We start from the raw sequence: 23,562 nt of genomic DNA, 5'->3' as shown, positions 1-23,562 counted from the left end.
CATATGTATAAGCATTTGATTTTTAAGGTGGTTGAGGACACTTTGGCATTTGATTTGGATCAATTTGAAAATTAAGAACATTTATATTAATAGAAATACAAGTAATACCAAACCCTTGATAAGTTTCATTTTGGACTGTATTTTTAAATATTGCCAAGCAATTTTAGTAAGCTTTTGAATTTTCCCTGAAAAAATATACGGTAATATTCTCTTATTTCCTTTCTCCAAAGTTATACATAAAAAAAAAACCTGAGCATATCATAATTTCATATGAAGGCAATTGAACAGTTATGGAATTTTAAACAAATTGAGTCGAAGATCAAACCAAAAAAAAAACCTCTCACATATGTTCCTTTCCTAAGAAAATGCAAGATCCCTTAGGTACAAACAGAACCATCTGTATTATTTTGATACACAAAAAGATTCATTTCTCAACAAAATATTGTGAAATTTACACACATGATAATAAACTGTACAAAATTATGAATGATATATTATATTCTTTTATCTACTTATTAAGTTATATTCCTCATTTACTAATTAAGAATCAATACAAGTACATTCTGAACACAACTTGCAAACCTACTAATCTCTCAGTTGTCTTTTTTTCTGATTTATCAAACATTTATTTCCTTTTTTCTCGTCTGAATGAAATATGTGAACAAAGTGATCAACAGACAAACAACATGCAGCTAAATCCGGCTCCACCATCTTTACAGCAATAGCAAAATTGTTGTATTTCATTTACAAAAAAAATACAAAACAAGTGATATTTTTCATTTTAATATTAAGAAAATAACAATCCTAACAATCGACGTACAAAACCCAACTAGTTGCTGAACACATTTTTGCATAAATTTTTTTTGAAAGTGCATGTCTTATAGGAAATTTTAAAAACTACTGTAAGAAAATCCTTAATTTTTTGTGGTCCAATTCCAGTTCCCAGTCTGCCTGCAGTCCGGGGTGGGGCAGGCACTCTAGAGCCTTGCTCATTTGGGCTGCTCGATGGCATGGTGCTTATTGCAGCAACATTCAGGCAATGCAAATGAGATTGCGGCAATATTGCCAGAAAGATGTTGCGGCAAATAATTCGCTTAACTATAGTTTGCGAACGCTAAACTATAGTTAGCAATAGTTTATTGTTAACTATAGAATACAAACCGTAAACTATATTTAACGATTCGTTAACTATAATTAATGAGATTTTGCTGATAAATATATATTCACATCTGTAATTTGCATTTGTTAACTATAGTTAAGAGTTTATCGTGAAACTTTACTTATCAGAAAAACTCTGTTTTGCAATGGCAAATGGTTGTTTTCAGTGTTAATTATAGTTTTACACTTCTGAAACATAGATGATCGCGTTCACTATGTTTACAGATGTGAAATATGGATTATCGTCGTTAACTATAGTTTTCAGCCCGTAAACTATAGTTTATAACTGTTAACCCTAGTTTATTGACGGTAAAATTATTGTTTATGTATGGGATATAAACCTACATCAAACTATGAACCTCTTGTGAGGCCCAAGAATCGTCCAGGGGCCAAAGTCCAAACAGTTTTGAAAAATCAATAATGTATATAGTTAAACCATATAAATGATAACATTGCAATTTTTGTGAATAATTGAAATGTTTTCCTTTGTAAAATTGAGTCCACAATTTGGCTCCACTCTACTCCTCAAGATTTTGATTTTAAGGAATTTGAATCTACAAAAAATTGATCCCCCATGGCCATTGTGGCTCCACCTATCCCCGGGGGTCACAATTTTCACAACTTTGACACTACCTGAGGATGCTTCCACACAAGTTTCAGCTTTCCTAGCTGATTGGTTAATGAGAAGAAGATTTTTAAAGATTTAGTTCATATATATTCCTATGTAAAAGTTCAAGCCCCCATTGTTCCCCCCTTAAATTCGACTCCCCCCCCCCCCCATTGTGGCCTAACCCTACCCCCGGGGGTCATGATTTTCACAACTTTGAATCTACACTACATGATGATGCTTCCACATAAGTTTCAGCTTACCTGGTGGATTGGTTTCTGAGAAGAAGATTAAGCAGTGATTAGTGAACAGATTTGGATCAAGAGCACGTCATGTGTACACATCAGGCACGTAGCATCAGGAGGTGGGGCCGTTTTTTGTTTTGTTTCTTGTGTTTTTTTTTTTTGCAGCAGGCACTTTTCTTAACTTGACATATGAAAAAATTTGAAATATCATGGATTTGCCCCCCCCCCTTCCACGTTTGTCGGAGCCAAGGGCGGATCCAGGATTTGAAGTTAGAGGGGGCGCCAGTTTTAGGAAGGGGGTCTAGGTCTGAGGGCCGTCTTATCGTCCTCAGTGGGTTCGGGGTAAAGCCCTGGTAGGGGTCCAGGGGGCGAAGCTCCTGGATTCTAGAGATTTTGTAGGGTAAAAAGGAAGTCTTCTTTAGACTTTTGTGATATTTCTTCTCATGAGTAAACTTGAAAATAAAACCATCGTTTACAATTCTTAAAGGTTCGGAGATTGAAGACCTGCAAAGCCCCCGCATGCTCCTGGATTCTAGAGATTTTGTAGGGTAAAATTGCTGTCTTCATTTTTTACACTTTTGTAATATTTCTTCTCGTAATTGTACTTACAAGAAATAAAATTATTTTAATTTTAAAGGTTAGTAGATTTAAGACCTGAAAAAATCTCGTCAAAATCATTTGCCGTAAAGAAATATAAGAAACATTTCCATTTATAATATTTTTCTTACGAATGGCTGTAAATAATTCAGTTTAAAAAGTCTAGTTGAATGAGACGAAAAAAACACAAGCTATAACCAATAACTTAAGAGTGGGTGATTTGTCACATTTGATCCCAAGGAGAGCGTAACTAATATGGGCTTTCTATGTACATGTACATTACAACATTGCATAAACCCACGGGTTTTTCTTCATACTACTCCGTTGAAATTAGTCTAATGTAGAGAATTCCCATCAGTTTCCAAAAAGTTGATTTGTTCATTTTCTTTGCCAAAAGGTGTATGATTTAACTTTATTTTGACAATTTTAAGGGGGAGCAGGGTGCCCCCCCCCCCCTCTTGAATCCGCCACTGCGCATGCGAGCATGTAATAAATGAAACTGAAAAATGTGGTGCCCAATCTAAGTGAATTAAATTGAAGTTACAATAAAGATTTCCTTCATGATTTTGAGAATTCGCACCTTTTTAAAATGCTTTTTAAGATGTTTTGGATGAAGCTGCCCCTACATGCATACTTTAAAAACAATGCTACATGTATGTACGTGCTTGAATATCCTTTCATATTTCCTATATATGGTTGGAAATAATCCGAAATATCTGACGTTTTCCTGGCTTTTTTTAAACGATTTTTATATTTTACTTGCCAAGCAAGACTATAAAAATATCAAAAAGCCAGGAATTTTAAAACGTCAGATATATCGGACTAGGTTGAAAATTAAAACAATGCATTTCAGTTGATTTTGCATCTTAATATTACAAGTTTAAAAATTTGACCGATTTATCTTTCGCTTTCAAACTTACATTCATTTATTTGATATTTGTATCAGTCATAAAATAATTTAATAATAATATAATATTCCCCGTTCCGTTCATGAATTTATTATCAGTAGCAAAAAATTAAAATTCATTTCTTATAAGTTAGCCTAATTGATACATGCTTCCATTTTATAATTCTGTTTGTTTGTTTGTTGTTTTTTTTTTAATTATTACTTCTAGGATATATATGGAATTTCATACACGACAGCCAACTGTCAGCTGCCAACTGCTTACTGCCAACTGTTTTACTGTTTACTGCCAACTTTTCATAGGCGTCGGAACCGGGGGGGGGGGGGCTAGCCCCCCCCCCCATTTTTTTTGCAAAGTCATACCTAACCATTAGAAACATAGTATGATAGAGGGTTCAGCCCCCCCCCCCCCACTTTTTCTCGCAGGAAAGAATATTGTTCTAAATTTACCTTGAAAGATTGAGAAGTTGGATTCAGAAGTATACTAGCCCCCCCCCCCCCCCCCCCCCCCACCCCACCCCTCGGATTAGGAATTTCGTGAATTTGGAAAAAAAATCGGGTAAGTAAATTACTTACTTAGTAAGATTGAGAAGTTGGATTCAGAAGTATACTAGCCCCCCCCCCCCCCCCATTAGGATTTTCATGATTTTGGGAATTACTTTCTTCTCAATATTTCTGAGGATTAGTCTAGCCCCCCCCCCCCCCCCCCCCCCCCCACTTTCAATGCTTACCGCCAAACGCTTTCTTTACCTCTTTATTGGGTTAAGCGCATGTGCAGACATTTATTTGAGGACGGAGAGATTGATAGCCTTTATTTTATTTTACACAAAAACACATATTTATTAACAATTCGAGTACGTATAAAAACCCATCACGCACATTAATTCGTATTCACCACTTTTGAAAGGAGAGATAGTGGAGTTCTTAATTTGTCTGATGCTATCCATATAGAATGTCTGAGATTTTGTTTCATTCCTGTCATCAAGAATGACCATGAAACAGCGATGGACACATGGAATAATCATAGAATTAGAAAACAAACACACTTCGTCCATCTAACGAGTGTCTGTTGTTGTAAACATTTTACATTTTCATCTTCTACAAAACCGCAATGGCCAATTTCAACCACATTTGGCACAAATAATTATAATATTGGATAAAGGGGATTCAAATTTGTTCTAATAAAGGGCTACACCTGCTTTATAGGGGAGATGATTTCGAATTATTGAAAATGTGTCAGTACTCTTCAAAAACCATTTGGCCAGAAAAGCTGAAACTCTCAGATAGTGTAGATTCATTGTGATCAAATTATGATCCCTTAAGGTAGGGTGGGGCCACAATAGAGGGTTGCTTTGTTACACAGGAATGTATAGAGAAAAGTCTTTAAAAATCTTTCTCTCTTAAACTGAAACAACAAAAGGAGCTTTACATTTAACTTAGAAATATTTCGAGAAAACTTGAAAATCTTTAAAAATCAAGATACTGTAAACAACTTTTATTTGCTTGCAAGAAAATTTGGCAAGAGCTTGGCATCGTGAATAATTTTTGTTGCAAACTGGTCCTCAAATGTATTTGCTAGTAGATATTTTTGTATATGATTCTGTAAAGAAGGTCTAAAGATTTGTTGGCTACTGTTGCTCAGGTGAGCGATATGGCCCCTGGGCCTCTTGTAGTGTTAGTGTCATCAATTTCATTGTAGTATTTCATGTATTTCAGTTTGTTTCTTGACTACCATAAAACTGTATGGAACCATCGACCAGGAAAATGTCACATTTTGGAAGGAATAGGTATAATTTATTTATCACCATCTTACTTGTTGGACCAATTAATCGCCCAAAAGGGCTATATACTTCTAATAGACTAGCTGTTTTCGATGTAGTACTAATCATAAGGCGCATGCAAAGTTTTGATTAGGTATTAAAAAACGCAACAGTTTAAAGTTTTCCTATATGCCTACAGTTTGTGAGATTGGTCCCCACTCCCCAAGAAGTTTTTGGTATTCTTAGAAATCGATCCCCAGAACAGCAGTTACAGAAAAAAAGTTTTTTACCAAAAGTTGTTTATTTTCTACATTTAGAGGATTTAATTCAATGCATTCCTTATTTTTTTACCAAGTTTGTCATTCTCTGATGAAAGTTACAAGTCGATCTCTGGGTTGATGGACCACAATTTGTAAAATGATACATACTGATTTTTTATGTTCATTTTAGATCATGGATCTGAAGACATGCAAACCACCAAGTCTGGATTAACTTTCATCACCTCTGTATAAGTTATAACCACAAATGGCAAAACTTTAAAAAATTATGTATGATTCAACATGCAGAATATTTCACCACATTATTGCTGTGTAATACAGTAAAACATTCTCATAAAAAGTGCTAGGAACGGGCAATTTTGGTATGTTCTACAGTGCATAAGTAATTCATAATATCCATTAGCTTCACAAAGTGCTTTTAACCAATGGAGAATGAAAATCATTTCACTATATAAAGTGTCAGTTTTCATTATGAGCGGGTTTGCGACAATTGTGTTTTACTGTATGCTGTGTAATTGTGGGATAATTTTTAGAGAATGAAATATTTCTTTATAATGTCACTATAACACCAGAACCATACCCCCCCCCCCCCCCAATTTGATTAGTCTGGTTGAAGCACAGAGAAAAGTGGACTAATGATTTGCAGTATTCTATTGCAATGATATTGATTTTTATGCCCCCAGTCAGTTGGTAAGACTATTTAATAGCTATAGGACACACATCATTTGTGGTACCCCTAAGAAGTACATGCTGTAGATGACTCCTTTTGATTATTAGCTCAAGGATGAGATATCAATGATTAAACCATTCATGAAAAGTCTTACTCCTCTGCATGGGGATATATAAGTGTTGTAATAATGACTTTGGGAGGGACATTTTAAAATAATATTTTTCTCCAGAATCATTTACCTCATTGGTACCTAGCTGAACTGTCATTATCAATTTGTTTGCAATGAGAAAATAAGACCTCCATGTAAATGAAATCAGGTTTAAGGGAGAAATTTTTGATAAACAATTATACATAATAATAAAGTGCATACTATTGGTAGGAGATATTTTTATTTAGAGAAAAATGAATATCATCAGGTGGCTGCCTCTGATTTCCTGTGATACATATATATTATCAAAACATTTGCAGAAGCTTTTGAAATGTATAAGGCTCCCTCAATGCTCTAATTTTTGAGTCTGGTATGAAGAATAGAGTTGATATGGGAGAAGGACAGCAAGCTACATGTTTTTCAAGTTTGTTCAAACCCTAATTGATAAAAAATAAGGATAATATGGGGATTCACAGCTTTGCATACAAGTGATTAACTGTACATGTTGATATGTTCTTTTCAAAAATATCTTTCTGACAAAAATATAGGGTGCAATTGGGGAAATTAATGTGAAAGCAAGTATCTGTAAGTAAGTCTAGCTCACCTGAGCCGCATGAGTACTTGTCTTCATGGACCAAGAAGGACAACTGCTGTAGATAATAATTCCTACAGTAAAAATTTGTACAGTAATACAGATACACTATACTTGTAAATTATATTTTAGACATGTTCAAGGAGTGATTGACAAGCGTAAATTAAAATTGCAAATTAATACCGCAGAGACTCTCAGTTTTCTTGTACATGTGCTATTGAGAAAATGATTCGATCACTCTTGTTTTCTGTTCCAGACATGCGAATAGACTGAATACTGTTTCCAGTCCAGGTAAAAAAATTATTGTTTACAAACGAGAGGCTAATAACAGACTCACAAAAATAAATGTTTTTGTTTTTGTTCAAGTAATGTCAAACATTCTGCTGGTTTTCAAATTAGGTTCTTGCAATTTACAGAAATGACATCTGAACAAATTCAAGACTGTCAAATAATACCATACTAGTTTTATATCTCTATATATCTTTAGTTCTTTCTTTGGTATACTGTAAGTGGGGCCCTTCGAGATGGTCACCATCTTTTTGGACTATCTAAAATAGAGATTTGGACTATGTAAAATCACAGAAAGGATATCAAATAAATCAATGAAAGAATTTGATGCAGACGTATCCCCAATTGATTTCATTTACATGTACAAGTTAATTTGTAGGAAGTTGAGCTTGACACAATCCCAAACAACCCAACAATAGATCCAGTAACATGAGATGTGCTGTTAGGCTGCCACCCTATCGGGTTTAAAATTACAAAACATCTGAATGACCCTGGTACTGAAAGTACTCCTTCACAGGTATAGAAATGAATAATATTATAAATGTACATTAAACATACAAACTATATCTACTAAATTATTGCACAGTGTTGGCAATCATCCTTTTAAACTATTACCATTAGGATATCCTCACAAATTAGTGCATTCAAGCCATATAAGGACAGCTGTATTTGTTTTAATTATAATATATCAGTAATAATGTGCTTGATTTAGCAGACAAGATGATGCACAAAAGTTAAAAAAGATAAATAGAGATTTGTATTGATTTTTGGTGGGAAAGTTCTAAGAAGTTAGAATTAAGGAAACTGGTCAAAAATTCCAATGCAAACTTCTGGATATCATTACTTATTAGGTTTTTTACTAACTGACAATGGAAATATATCAGGTTGATCAATCTCATAAGTGGCAAGCTAAAGCCAAGCCATCTATGAGATTGATCAACCCATTATATATCTGTAGACTTTTTATATTTTCAATATCTTTTCCAGATGGGGCCACAATGGGGAGTTGAATTTTTACCTAGGAATATATAGAGTAAATCTTTACAAATCTTCTTCTCAGAAACTAATCAGCCAGGAAAGCTGAAACCTTTGTGGAAGCATCCTCAGGTACTGTAGATTCAAATTTGTTCAAATTGATAGGATGGGGTCACAACGTGGGTGGGTGGGTGGGGGTTGGGACAAAAATTTACAAAGGAATATATAGAGAAAAATCGTTCAAAATCTTTTTCTAAAAAACCATTTGCCTAGAAAAGCTGTATAAACTAAGTGAAAGCAACCTCTTATAATGTAAATTCAAATTTGTTTAAATCAAATCTTTAAGAGTAGGATGGGGCCACATTGGTGATCCAATTTTACAAAGGAAAACATTTTAATTCACAAAAATTAAAATGTTACAATATATGGTTTTACTTACATGCAAGCAATTTAAGGTATTGCCGATTCTTAAAAATTGGTTATACTTTGGCTCAAGGGCAATTCTTGGGCCTCACGTTGAGTTCAGAGTTTGATGTAGGTTTATATCCCATATATAAACAACTGTTTACGATCTCTTTGAGAACTGCAATGCTCAACATGTGATATGATTATAAAATCATCCTGTTAGAAAAGGGACTTGATTTAAAACATAAGAATATTCAGGGGAAAAAATGGATCTACATGTTTTACACTGCCTTGTCCAAATAGTTTGTATAACGACTCCATAAAGCGGATTTTATCATACCTATTGTTCCTCAGGTGGGCAATGTGGCCCATGGGCCTCTTGTTATGTTATTTACTGGAAGGATATTTACGGGTGCTGGTCACTTCGCCCCAAAGCCAAAGCGCCCCATGCACGAGCGCCCCAAATTTTTCTTGGTGCGCCCCAAGTACAATTCACGATCGCCCCAAGTGTATGTCACGAGCGCCCCAAATGTTGTTTTTTTTCATGATTAAATTTTTTCACGTACGAGCGCCCCAAAGTAATAATTGGAATGTTATGAGCAAAATTTCCAAATGCTCCGAATGGTAAATCATGTCGTTGTTTTTTGTTGTTTTTTTTTTTTACGTGCGCCCCAAAATAAGTTTCGTAATATTATGAATGTAAAATGACTTTTTTTCCAAGTGCTGCTATTCTTGCTTGTTTTTTTTTTTGGTGTTTTTTTTTGTTTAAGTTTCGCTTGTCTATTATTATATTTCAAAATGTAGTTTTCGAGTCATAAGCTATTAATGGTTTTTTTTATTTTAATTTCGGAGCGTCCCAGAATATGTTTTGCTATACAAAAATAAAAATGCTGATATAAAGCGATGACAAATATTTCCGTAAACTGTCGTAATATTTTAAGTTAACAAATGTTCATATATACAGATATAAACAGAATCTTTATATAAATGTTTCTTGGTGTTTACGCCAAATTAAAGAATTTACAAATAAGGACAATTTGAAGAACCTACAACTATGCATACCTTTTAACTGGATACTTATTACGAAATTCGAATCATAAGAACAAACTTAGATCATAATTTTCCATGTAATTAGATTTTCTTGTTTAATAATAATTAATTTAAAGAATATATGCCAATATTTGTAAACAGGTCTGTTTATTGCTTCCTTTATAAATATCACGTTTCCTTTTGGTGTGTTTTAGTTCATTTAATATTTATAGTTTCTACAAAATACCGAACACAATCAATGTACGTATACATACAATACACACAGTGATTACTAGTACATGGTGTACACACATCTAATCAAAGGTGTACGCGACGAAGCCAACGTCTCCCGCGTGTCTGGGTACGTTTTCTCCTGATACTGTGACAGGATACCCCCTCCCTATACACCCTTTAATGTTTCCGAATTTCCCCTTCTATTACATCATCGTCAGTTGTCTTCGGAAGCTAATGTTTTAACACATACGGTATATGTAATACAAAATAAATAATGACCATGCGCGGATCTAGAGGGGGGGGGGGGGTCGGGGGGGTCCCGACCCCCCCCCCCCCCGGAAAATGAAAATTTATTAAATTTACATAGTAAAATTATCGCGAAAATATGCCTCGGACCCCCCCTGGCAAACACAATTATCCTTCGCCCCCCCCCCCCCCCCTGGAAAAAATTTCTGGATCCGCGCATGATGACACACCCGTCCCATTGGCCCTATATATCACTGCAGATACAATTATAACATATATAATACACATATTACGCATTGTTTTTTTTTGTTCTTATAAATAATTATTGACTGTAAATGTAAGCTTAAAAAACATATTTAGAGGTTTGCGCGGAAAATTTGAGAGTAGAGGAACAATTGTGTTGGATTATATCTGACATTATTAAAAATTTCCTTCAAAAATAAGAATACTTTGTACAATTCAACAGAATTGGTGCGCGCGAATAATAAACAAAACCATTTTGGGGCGCTCGTGAAATTAATCCAAACTTGGGGACTCACACACCAACGTTGATTTTAGTTCAAAATAGAATAATCTCATTTGGGGGGCGTTCGTGTAAATGATGCTTATTTAATTAACGTAAAAGTGAGATTCTCTAACATACATTTTAAAGCAAAATCAGGTTTCAAATATTTATTACACATGTAGTCAAATATTAACTTTATAGCAACATAGAATGCTGATTTGAGAGCAAAGTTATAAGTTATTTTGGGGCGCTCGTGGAAATGATTTCCTAATCATAAGATAGTTTTCTTACAAATCATATGCAACTTCAGGGCACGTTCGTGAAAAAATAATCCAACAAGATTCTATGCAGAAAGACATACCGGGTAATCAGGATAACATTTTGGTGCGCTCGTGAAAACGATCCCGATTTTAGTACAATATTGGAAAATCCAATTTTGGGGCGCTCAGGCAAATTATTCAAGACGTAAGGTGTAATGATACAACAAGATTCTATGCAGAAAGACATAATCAGGAAAATCATTTTGGGGCGCTCGTGAAAACGATCCCGATTTTAGTACAATATTGGAAAATCCAATTTGGGGCGCTCGTGCAAATTTTCCAAGACGTAAGGTATAATGATAATTTTACTTTGGGGCGCTCGTGAATACATTTGGGGCGCTCGTGAAACGTAATTGGGGCGCTCCAAAAAAAATTTGGGGCGCTCGTGCATGGGGCGCTTTGGCTTTGGGGCGATACGACAGTAACCCATATTTACCAGTACATTTGCAAGGCAAACTGCCATGTTTCAAATGCTTTAATGCCAGAAACTGTAAAACTGTGGCTAACCAATTTTCATGCAGCCATAATGATAAATACATATCATTAGTTAGATAGGTAAAGTTAGCTACTAGTAGCTGGCTACTAGTAACTGGCTACGAGAAGTAAAAAAAGCTAGCTACTAGTAACTGGCTACGAGATTAAATAAAAGTTAGCTACTAGTAACTGGCTACTAGTAACTGGCTACGAGAAGTAAGAAAAGCTAGCTACTAGTAACTGGCTACGAGATTAAAGAAACTTGGCTTCTAGATACTTCTTACCGTCCATGGGAGAACACATACCAAAGATTTCTATTTTTGTTCTTAAGATGTACATTGCACTATATCACTGTCAATTGTCAATATATCTCAAGTAGCTGTATATATAGACTGAAGATATATGCCTGACTTGCTAATATCAACATTCTGCCGAGTCATCCACATAATATTACCACACAATTACTCAGATATCTCTCTTTATGTAGTCAGCTACTTGTGCGTTTCGTTACAAATATCTTTATTTTTTGGCTGTTTTGTCAATATATCTCAAGTAGCTGTATATATAGATTGAAGATATATGCCAGACATGCTAATATCAACATTCTGTCAAGTCATCCACATAATATTACGACACAATTACTCAGATATCTCTCTTTATGTAGTCAGCTACTTGTGCATTTCGTTACAAATATCATTCTTTTTTGGCAGTTTTGTCAATATATCTCAAGTAGCTGAATATATAGATTAAAGATATATGCCAGACATGCTAATATCAACATTCTGTCAAGTCATCCACATAATATAACGATACAATTACTCAGATATCTCTCTTGATGTAGTCAGCTACTTATGCATTTCGTTCTAAATATCTTTATTTTTGGCAGTTTTGTCAAAATATCTCAAGTAGCTGAATATATAGATGTAAGATATATGCCGGTCTTTCTAAAATCAACATTCTGTCAAGTCATCCACATAATATTGCGACACAATTACTCAGATATCTCAATTTATGTAGTCAGCTACTTGTGCGTTTCGTTACAAATATCTTTAGTTTTTGGCGGTTTTGTCAATATATCTCAAGTAGCTGAATATATAGATTGAAGATATATGTCAAACATGCTAATATCAACATTCTGTTAAGTCATCCACATAATATTACGACACAATTACTCAGATATCTCAATTTATGTAGTCAGCTACTTGTGCGTTTCGTTACAAATATCTTTATTTTTTGGCGGTTTTGTCAATATACCTCAAGTAGCTGAATATATAGATTGAAGATATATGTCAAACATGCTTATATCAACATTCTTTCAAGTCATCCACATAATATGATCACACAATTACTCAGATATCTCTCTTGATGTAGTCAGCTACTTGTGCATTTCGTTTCAAATATCTTTAGTTTTTGGCGGTTTTGTCAGTATATCTCAAGTAGCTGAATATATAGATTGAAGATATATGCCAGTCTTGCTAAAATCAACATTCTGTCAAGTCATCCACATAATATTACGACACAATTACTCAGATATCTCTCTTGATGTAGTCAGCTACTTGTGCGTTCCGTAACAAATATCTTTATTTTTTGGCGGTTTTGTCAATATACCTCAAGTAGCTGAATATATAGATTGAAGATATATGTCAGACATGCTAATATAAACATTCTGTTAAGTCATCCACATAATATTACGACACAATTACTCAGATATCTCTCTTGATGTAGTCAGCTACTTGTGCATTTTGTTACAAATATCTTTATTTTTTGGCGGTTTTGTCAATATATCTCAAGTAGCTGAATATATAGATGTAAGATATATGCCAGTCTTGCTAAAATCAACATTCTGTCAAGTCATCAACATAATATTACGACACAATTACTCAGATATCTCAATTTATGTAGTCAGCTACTTGTGCGTTTCGTTACAAATATCTTTATTTTTTGGCGGTTTTGTCAATATACCTCGAGTAACTGAATATATAGACTGAAGATATATGTCAGACATGCTAATATCAACATTCTGTTAAGTCATCCACATAATATTACGACACAATTACTCAGATATCTCTCTTGATGTAGTCAGCTACTTGTGCGTTCCGTTACAAATATCTTTATTTTTTGCTGTTTTGTCTATATCTCTCAAGTAGCTGAATATATAGATGTAAGAAATATGCCAGTCTTGCTAAAATCAACATTCTGTCAAGTCATCCACATAATATTACGACACAATTACTCAGATATCTCTCTTTATGAAGTCAGCTACTTGTGCGTTCTGTTACAAATATCTTTATTTTTTGGCGGTTTTGTCAATATACCTCAAGTAGCTGAATATATAGATTGAAGATATATGCCAGTCTTGCTAATATCAACATTTCTTCAAGTCATCTACATAATATTACAACACAATTACTCAGATATCTCTCTTGATGTAGTCAGCTACTTGTGCATTTCGTTATAAATATCTTTATTTTTGGCAGTTTTGTCAATATATCTCAAGTAGCTGAATATATAGATGTAAGAAATATGCCAGTCTTGCTAAAATCTACATTCTGTCAAGTCATCCACATAATATAATCACACAATTACTCAGATATCTCTCTTGATGTAGTCAGCTACTTGTGCATTTTGTCTCAAATATCATTCTTTTTTTGCATTTTGGCAATATACCTCAAGTAGCTGAATATATAGATTGAAGATATATGTCAGACATGCTAATATCAACATTCTGTTAAGTCATCCACATAATATAACGACACAATTACTCAGATATCTCTCTTTATATAGTCAGCTACTTGTGCATTTCGTTATAAATATCTTTATTTTTGGCAGTTTTGTCAATATATCCCAAATAGCTGAATATATAGATGTAAGATATATGCCAGTCTTGCTAAAATCAACATTCTGTCAAGTCATCCACATAATATTACGACACAATTACTCAGATATCTCAATTTATGTAGTCAGCTACTTGTGCGTTCCGTTACAAATATCTTTATTTTTGGCGGTTTTGTCAATATACCTCAAGTAGCTGAATATATAGATTTCTTCAAGTCATCTACATAATATTACAACACAATTACTCAGATATCTCTCTTGATGTAGTCAGCTACTTGTGCATTTCGTTATAAATATCTTTATTTTTGGCAGTTTTGTCAATATATCTCAAGTAGCTGAATATATAGATGTAAGAAATATGCCAGTCTTGCTAAAATCTACATTCTGTCAAGTCATCCACATAATATAATCACACAATTACTCAGATATCTCTCTTGATGTAGTCAGCTACTTGTGCATTTTGTCTCAAATATCATTCTTTTTTTGCGGTTTTGTCAATATACCTCAAGTAGCTGAATATATAGATTGAAGATATATGTCAGACATGCTAATATCAACATTCTGTTAAGTCATCCACATAATATTACGACACAATTACTCAGATATCTTTCTTTATATAGTCAGCTACTTGTGCATTTCGTTATAAATATCTTTATTTTTGGCAGTTTTGTCAATATATCCCAAGTAGCTGAATATATAGATGTAAGATATATGCCAGTCTTGCTAAAATCAACATTCTGTCAAGTCATCCACATAATATTACGACACAATTACTCAGATATCTCTCTTTATGTAGTCAGCTACTTGTGCGTTCCGTTACAAATATCTTTATTTTTTGGCGGTTTTGTCAATATACCTCAAGTAGCTGAATATATAGATTGAAGATATATGTCAGACATGCTAATATCAACATTCTGTTAAGTCATCCACCTAATATTACGACACAATTACTCAGATATCTCTCTTTATGTAGTCAGCTACTTGTGCATTTTGTTACAAATATCTTTATTTTTTGCTGTTTTGTCTATATCTCTCAAGTAGCTGTATATATAGATTGTAGATATATGCCAGACATGCTAATATAAACATTCTGTCAAGTCATCCACATAATATAATCACACAATTACTCAGATATCTCTCTTGATGTAGTCAGCTACTTGTGCATTTTGTTTCAAATATCATTCTTTTTTGGCGGTTTTGTCGATATATTTCAAGTAGCTGAATATATAGGTTGCAGATATATGCCAGTCTTGCTAATATCAACATTCTGTCAAGTCATCCACATAATATGATCACACAATTACTCAGATATCTCTCTTTATGCAGTCAGGTACCTGTGCATTTCGTTACAAATATCATTCTTTTTTGGCGGTTTTGTCAATATATCTCAAGTAACTGAATATATAGATTGAAGATATGTGCCAGACATGCTAATATAAACATTCTGTCAAGTCATCCACATAATATAATCACACAATTACTCAGATATCTCTCTTGATGTAGTCAGCTACTTGTGCATTTTGTTTCAAATATCATTCTTTTTTGGCGGTTTTGTCGATATATTTCAAGTAGCTGAATATATAGATTTAAGATATATGCCAGTTTTGCTAATATCAACATTCTGTCAAGTCATCCACATATTATGATCACACAATTACTCAGATATCTCTCTTTATGCAGTCAGGTACCTCTGCATTTCGTTACAAATATCATCCTTTTTGGCGGTTTTGTCAATACATGTATATCTCAAGTAGCTGAATATATAGATTGAAGATATGTGCCAGACATGCTAATATCAACATTCTGTCAAGTCATCCACATAATATAACGACACAATTACTCAGATATCTCTCTTTATGTAGTCAGCTACTTGTGCATTTCGTTATAAATATCTTTATTTTTTGGCTGTTTTGTCAATATATCTCAAGTAGCTGAATATATAGATTGAAGATATATGCCAGACATGCTAATATCAACATTCTGTCAAGTCATCCACATGATATAACCACACAATTACTCAGATATCTCTCTTTATATAGTCAGCTACTAGAGCATTTTGCTAAATATATCTTTATTTTTGGAGGTAATGTCATTTTATCTTAAGTACCTGTATACTTAGATTCAAGATATCTACAAGTCTGGTTAATTAGAACATTCTACAAGGTCGCCTATATGATATTGTTACACAATTGCTCAGATATCCCTTTAAATATCGTCAGCTTCTAAAACTTTTTGTTACAAATATCTCTAAGTTCCCTTGTTTTTAAGAGGCAAGACGACTGCACTAGGTTTTTTGATGAAAAATAGAAACACATAACATATTTGAAGATGAAAATAGACCATTTATTCAAATAAATGGCAAAGATGTTTAAAAAAAACCAGTAGATATTGAGGGGTCAGATGGGACTAGAAACTGACCCCCTACATACAAAACAGAAAAAAGTATGGCCCTGAACAGATAGGTAAAGCTAGCTACTAGTAACTGGCAATGAAATGAAAGAAAAGTTAGCTGTATTGTATATATAACTTTACAACATTTTCTAAAAGAAACATGTGTAACTTCACAACATAGGGTTTTGATGTTATTTAAGTTCCTTCGTTTCAAAGGCAAAACTTTTTTTATTTCTTGAATTCCTTTTCCTACTATGAAATACATCTCTATCATATAAGGATATTATGTGGTGTTTATTACATACATAATGTACGAAGTCCAGAAAAAGAGCCAATAGACCTTAAATTTTATAATGAGAAAGCAAGTATTATGACTTAGCACTCATTATATGCACATACAAATGAATAAAGTGACTAGCATAACAAACAACCAGCCAACCAAAACTAAGTTAAAATGAATAAACAACGAGTTCAAAAAACGTACGAATTCAAATAAAGAATGGATTGACTTTGACAGTGTACCTAAACTCTTTGGTCAAACATATCAGAGCTTCCTAGCCAAAATAGATAAACAAAACAGATCAATGCTTGTGATCTATTAATCCAACTTGTATAAACTAGATCATATGATATGCCTAATAAAGAAAAGAACAGACATATTGCTACAAGTCACAAACATGTATTTACATAATATCGGTTCTGTTTTATTTATGAATGAACGTATTTGATCAAAACTTGATTACAGAAATTTCCAAGTCATCAAAAAAAATTCATTTCTTTTCTATCAATTCTGTCGATGCCTGTCATTTCAGGTGACACCTGAAAACTGATTCTCTCAGTTGCTCTTACTTTTGACATATATTAAATGGACAACTGTTTCATTTGATCTACATCTAAAACGTTCAAGTTTTACAAATCTGTTTTTATTTCGAAGACCATCATAACAATACCATGGCTCATCGGATTTAGACCTCACCAACAAACAGAAGTGGCCATGTCTATTCAGAGTTGCTGCATACAAATCGTACAGCTGGTCAACAACGTTGATGGGATCTTCTAAGGAACTGATTATCAGTCTGTCTTCAGCAGACGCCAAGTCAACTGATACAAATAATAATACAGGTATCGAATCAAAATGTTGAATCGTTTCTGTATTGCCACCACATCTTACGGGACAACGGGACGATGTTCCATGTTCCCAATCAAATAAAAGGTCTTGGATTGTATTTTGGTTACTCCTTCCGAGCCCTAATTCGATAAGGTCATGTCGGAAGGACCTTCTCTCAGAACACTCAATACATTTTCTTTGAGTAATGTGTCGTTGTGGGCTAACTAAGTGTTTCACTGCCATTTCAAATTCAGAGCCAAACAAATCTACATTCGAGCCATGTTTCCGTAGCAGGTCTTTAACAAACTTTACTTTTGCCATTGTCCACTGCCGTTTTTGCATGTCATTTAGACAAATCTCCAACACTAACTGGATCGCAGTGTATTTACCCTGAGAAAGCTTTTGCTTGACATCTGAACGAGAAACTATGATTATGTGCAAAGCAGTAAGAATGTTGTCAATAGTACAAGTGTTTGACAGTGAAATGCCTGTATAATCTTTGTCAAAGCCACCCCATCTCATGGCATTTTCGTCTGTGAAGTCAAATGATGACTTTCCTGAACTCGTACAATCTTCCTCTTTCTTTTGTTCTTTCTGACCTTTGTTTGATTTTGAAAGTGGTCGTTTTGAAGTTTTGAAGAACGATTTCTTCGAAGAGTTTTCCGATTCCGATTGCTTTTTTTCATCATTTTCTTCAGTGTTTACTTTCATAAATTTCTGGTTGGAGGGGCTTGAAAAATATTTGGATTTCTTTTTCTTAATGTCATTACGCTGGCCTGGTCTTTGCCACTTTTCCTCTTCTTGGGTGTCATCTTTGACTCTCTGTTTTTTTATGGAGGCAAGGGATGCCTTTGCCAAGCCTTTTGCTGAGATGTAGAGAAGACGACAGGCTTTTGCTGGATTGATGTTTTTCTCTTTATGCAATACTTCATTTTTTATAGTCGCAAAATGACGCTCAACAACAGCGTTAGTATCTCGATTTGATCCTTCAGTTAAATTTCTGTCTGGTTCTTGCAGCAAAACGCCTGACCACAAAGGAAAGAAGGGCATGTATTGTTTCAGAATTTTCTCGGCGAGCTCTGGAATATAATACGGATTTTTGTCGCCTAATGCATTTGAAACATAAGCATTTTCCACAATATGCTTGAAGTGATTGAAGAAAGGAGATTGCGACCTTAAAGTTTCATCTCCGAGTATTTCCTCTGAGGTACATGTTTTGCCAACATCATAAACTTCCTCAACAATTGGATCCTGCATCTGTATTGCACTGTTTAGTCGTTTCAATGCGCGGTTCGCTAGCTTGCTTAGAAGCTTGCTCTTTGATATTGTTGAAAGATCTTCGACTAATTGTGACGCAATCTCTAAAGAAGTTGATGTCTGCAGTCTTGCCAATACATACAACCAAAATTTTCTTACATCTTTTATATTTGTGAATTGAACAATTAGATTTTGAAAGATTTTCAGCATGTGCGCAGCGCAAATGTGCAGAACAGTGCATTTTGATGACATATACGTGGATGACGTTATGCTGTTCCAACAATCTATTAAATAATTAACCAAACTGCAAGAATTAAGAGCCCGGCATGCAGCATTAATCATGGCAAAGCTAAAATCAGTCTCAATTTTTCTTGGGGCTCGATAAAGACTGCCTGTGGTAATTGCATGTCGTATGCGCAAAAGAAAATTGCTAATTGATGGAGTTGTATGGTCATTTGTCAGCATCTCTGCAACTCGAATTCCTCCCCTGTGTCGCCTAGTTTGGAGAACAAGACAATACATGTAAAGTCGTTTTGGTTGGTCCATCGGTCTTTTCATAGATAAACCTGTTGCATCAAAGTACAAGTAGCAATCCTCTTGTCTGCAAGCGTCCCGAAGTATGTTTATTTGTTCGGCGCAAAAATTTATCACAAAAAATGGTTCAAAACCGATGAATTGAATATAGCCATTGACTGGTTTAGCAGCTATATCTATAATCTCTAATGTTCTTTTTACAGCATAAATTTCTCGAATAACACAGTCGCTTATTTTCTCGTACTGTTTTTCTTCTGCTCTTATTTGATTTAGGACATCTTTGGTAGGAACACCTGAATAATTACCGGCGTTAAGCTGTTCTGTATCGGTTTCTAGTAAAAGCTCGGACCGATACATATATGGGGACTTAGTGCTCAATTCTTGCTTCACTGCACTTCGTCGTTGGCCTTTAACAAATCTGGATTTTTCTTCATTTTCTTTCGATAATTTTCCTGTTTGGCAAACATTCACTACAACCGATGATTTCCCTTCGGGTTCGTCTGATATGGTCATTTTGTAATTTGCTGAACACATTTCATGTTTACAATGAGCAGAAAATGAACCGTAGTTGGCGGCCTTGTGGGATCTAGCTATTCGGTTGTATTTGAAAATCAAGACACACATTGGTTGAACCTTGTTAAAGTGTTTTGCAAAGACATCCGCCCAATTTCCCCCAAGGCGTTTGTAAGACACTTTGTCTACATAAGGAAGTTTTGCCCACTCAGAAAATGGAATTGTGAAATTAAAATTTGCGCCGGGATCTTCGTGTTTTTTGGTATTGTCTTCGTCGCTTTCCTCGTCATTTTCCTTTCTAGTTTCCTCCTCAATGTCACTGTCCTTGTTGTCGATTTCATTATCATCATTACTTTGTTCGTTGTCATCAATACACCCCTCATATTGCTTATATTTTGGAGAAGAAAGAACGTGATGATCACTGAATTCCGACGAGCTGATACTTGTAACTTCAATGCTATCGTCACTAAAACTTTCATCAAAATTGTTATGATCAGTGCTCGCAGACCTCAAATCTTCCTCTTGCGCATCGATTATCTCATCGTCCAAATTATTTAAACTGGCAGTGTTTTTCTTTCCTTCCCGACCATTGCTTCCTTTTGTGATATTCAGATTAACTTTTTCATCATCCAATGAATCTTCTTCATATTCTAAGCTACTACTTATTGTCTCGATTTTCTGGTCTAGCAAACAATCACCATCTCTATTAGAATTGGTGCTGATACTTGTAACTTCAATGCTATCGTCACTAAAACTTTCATCAAAATTGTTATGATCAGTGCTCGCAGACCTCAAATCTTCTTCTTGCGCATCGATTATCTCATCGTCCAAATTATTTAAACTGGCAGTGTTTTTCTTTCCTTCCCGACCATTGCTTCCTTTTGTGATATTCAGATTAACTTTTTCATCATCCAATAAATCTTCTTCATATTCTAAGCTACTACTTATTGTCTCGATTTTCTGGTCTAGCAAACAATCACCATCTCTATTAGAATTGGTGTTGTTTAACAACTCATCAAAGTTATCATTTTTGCATTTTTTAGTTTTGGTATTATGATCGTTCTGAAGTTCATTATCATCGTTAATATTCAATAATTCTGCTTCTCTCTTATTCTCATTTCTTCGTCTTTTTTTTTGGAAAAGTCAGTATGAATTCCTTGTACTTCTTTGGCATTGAATGGGTACGTTTCATCATCTTGAATATAAAAAATTACGAATTTTATTACAGTTATGAAGCTATAACTATCTGCGTTCAGGTATCCTGTACTTGGATGCTCTCTTTACTACATTTTGATAACTATACTAGACCGTCGAGATCTACCAGAGATCTCCATATATGGCAAACGAGCAAATTCGGATTACTCTTGCAGCTCTCCAATCGACCAAACGAATACCCCCTTCTCTCTCTCTCTCTCTCTCTCTCTCTCTCTCTCTCTCTCTCTCTCTCTTATGTATCTGTGTGTGCGTGCGTGAGTGCGTGCGTGCCTGCGTGCGTGCGTGCATGTATGTATGTACAAACAATACAGAAATAATAAAGTCGTGTTCGCATGGATTTTATTCATTTTAAATTCTAAGGTATAACGCTTTCAACGTATAACTATACGTTTGTAGACTATCATCGGCTTTATCGATACAAACATTAATTTTACAGCACATATATATTAAAACATAAAGTAAATGGACTGTGCGTGCAAAAAATTATATTAAATGATGCAGAAAAAACGTAAAACTAACAAAATAGAAATGTTATACATTTGACTAAACACATGACTTATTCAATATGATCGCGGCAACGTGTGAATGTCCGACCGTTGTTGTATATGGCATAAATTGGTTAAACTTGGTATTAATGAAAAATTGTTTAATAATTGGGAATTTTTGGGAACAACAAGAAGTTACTAATGTTAAACAATTTGTTGTACTATTTGATCAGCGCCTCACAGACGCGTTCATACAGAATTGTTGTAGTGTTTTTGAAAATTCTTCAAAATGTATAGTATACAAGGAAATAGCTTCACAGTTTTGTTTACAGAAATATCTTTTGAAACGGTTGTCACATAAAGAAAAGTCTCTGTTGTGGAAATATAGAATATCAGCGCATTCCATAAACGTTGAAAATGGAAGGTATAATTTTAAACATACATTCTCAAGAGATAGATGACGAATTTCTTTTTGTACTGATCTGTCCTGCTTTTTCAAATATTCGAGAAAAATACAGAAAACCTTACTACTATAAGAAACCTTACTTTACTATAAGAAACCTTCCATTTTCAAATTCATACAGTTGTTTAGTTATGATAACTTCAAATATATTCAGAAACTTGCCAATATTTATTGAAAGCTTCGAATTCGAAGCTGAGAGAAAAATTAATATGTCAATTCCTTATGATTTTATATGTCTTACGTATATTTACATATTCATTATATATTAATGATATTGTACACCATTTGATAGATACGAGTATATATATACCATGTAGAATCCCCCGCCATTCTCTTGTTAATTGTATGTATTATATGCCCATGAGCCATATGGCTCCTTTGGTCAATAAAGAATAGGTAAAGAATAGGTATAGCAGTTTTCCCCCCATAATAGCTGATCACCCGGAAAACCTACTATATAGCAGCTTTCCCCCCATTGCAGATGTCACTACAGTACTTTATATTTTAAAACATGGCTGAGGCAAAATAATTCCCGAATTTTCCTTTGAATTTGGGGCGTTTCCGCTCGAGACAGGAGCTGGGTTTTTTTAATGAGATGAAAAACAATGTGTAAGAGGTCTAACTATCCCGGTTTTGTAATAATGCGAGGTCATTCGAATTTGATGCGTGTTGTTTCCGGAGGGGGGGGGGGATGAAAAAGTCCGGGCTTGATTTTCTAAAATAAAGGGAGATAACTAAAAAAACATCCGGATTTTACACATGCAGAATTTCATGATTTCTTCTTTTGTTTTTTGCGGGTAACATAGCTCTTTAAAATATTGTATCCTGAATATACTATAAAATGATGCCCAAGGACTTGTTCTTAAAAATGTGCTGAAATTAAAATGGCTGATTTGGTTGCATTCTGCTTTTAGGGGGAGCCTAAAATGCATGGGTGTTCTGCATTAGAGGCATCCTTTTGTCTATTTTCAGAATGTTTTGAGTTCCAAATAAATTCTAGCATTAATTTACAAGTGAATTATTCTGAAATATTTTTTTTATTTCAAAAGTTATTGCAGGTGAAAGCACTGATCAAAACATAGAACTGCCAGATTGTTCTTTTATTCATTAGTAAATCAAATTGCTTTTTTTTTTTTTCAAAGTTGATGCAGGTAAAATCAATCAATTATAAACTTACCAGAACCTTTTATTCATGAGTTAGGAAGTGTACCATTCTTGTTTTTTTTCTTCTTATTTTTTATGTCAGTGCAGCGGTAAATGTTTACATTGGATGTGAGTTTTTATTTTTTTTTTCTGATAAGAATTTTATCATAATGAAGAAAGGTG

At 34.3% G+C, this 23,562-nt stretch overlaps 1 long non-coding RNA gene across 2 annotated transcripts in view; it reads left to right on the top strand.

The window, feature by feature from the left end:
* Nucleotides 1-5,134: 5,134 nt before the first annotated feature.
* LOC105340244 (uncharacterized) overlaps nucleotides 5,135-23,562 on the top strand; it is a 34,675-nt gene continuing 16,247 nt past the window's right edge. Inside the window, exons 1-3 of one of the 2 annotated variants that reach the window (XR_010710877.1) lie at nucleotides 5,135-5,298; nucleotides 5,722-7,250; nucleotides 7,627-7,764. This is a non-coding gene — a long non-coding RNA (uncharacterized lncRNA). Of the gene's footprint in view, nucleotides 5,299-5,721; nucleotides 7,307-7,626; nucleotides 7,765-23,562 lie in introns of both variants that reach the window. The other variant, XR_010710876.1, reaches the window with a different exon arrangement.

Source organism: Magallana gigas, chromosome 2 (genome assembly GCF_963853765.1).
Source record: "Magallana gigas chromosome 2, xbMagGiga1.1, whole genome shotgun sequence".
Classification (NCBI taxonomy): Eukaryota; Metazoa; Mollusca; class Bivalvia; order Ostreida; family Ostreidae; genus Magallana; species Magallana gigas.
Note: the sequence above shows the minus strand (reverse complement) of the source record. Positions and strands in the feature narration are given on the sequence as shown.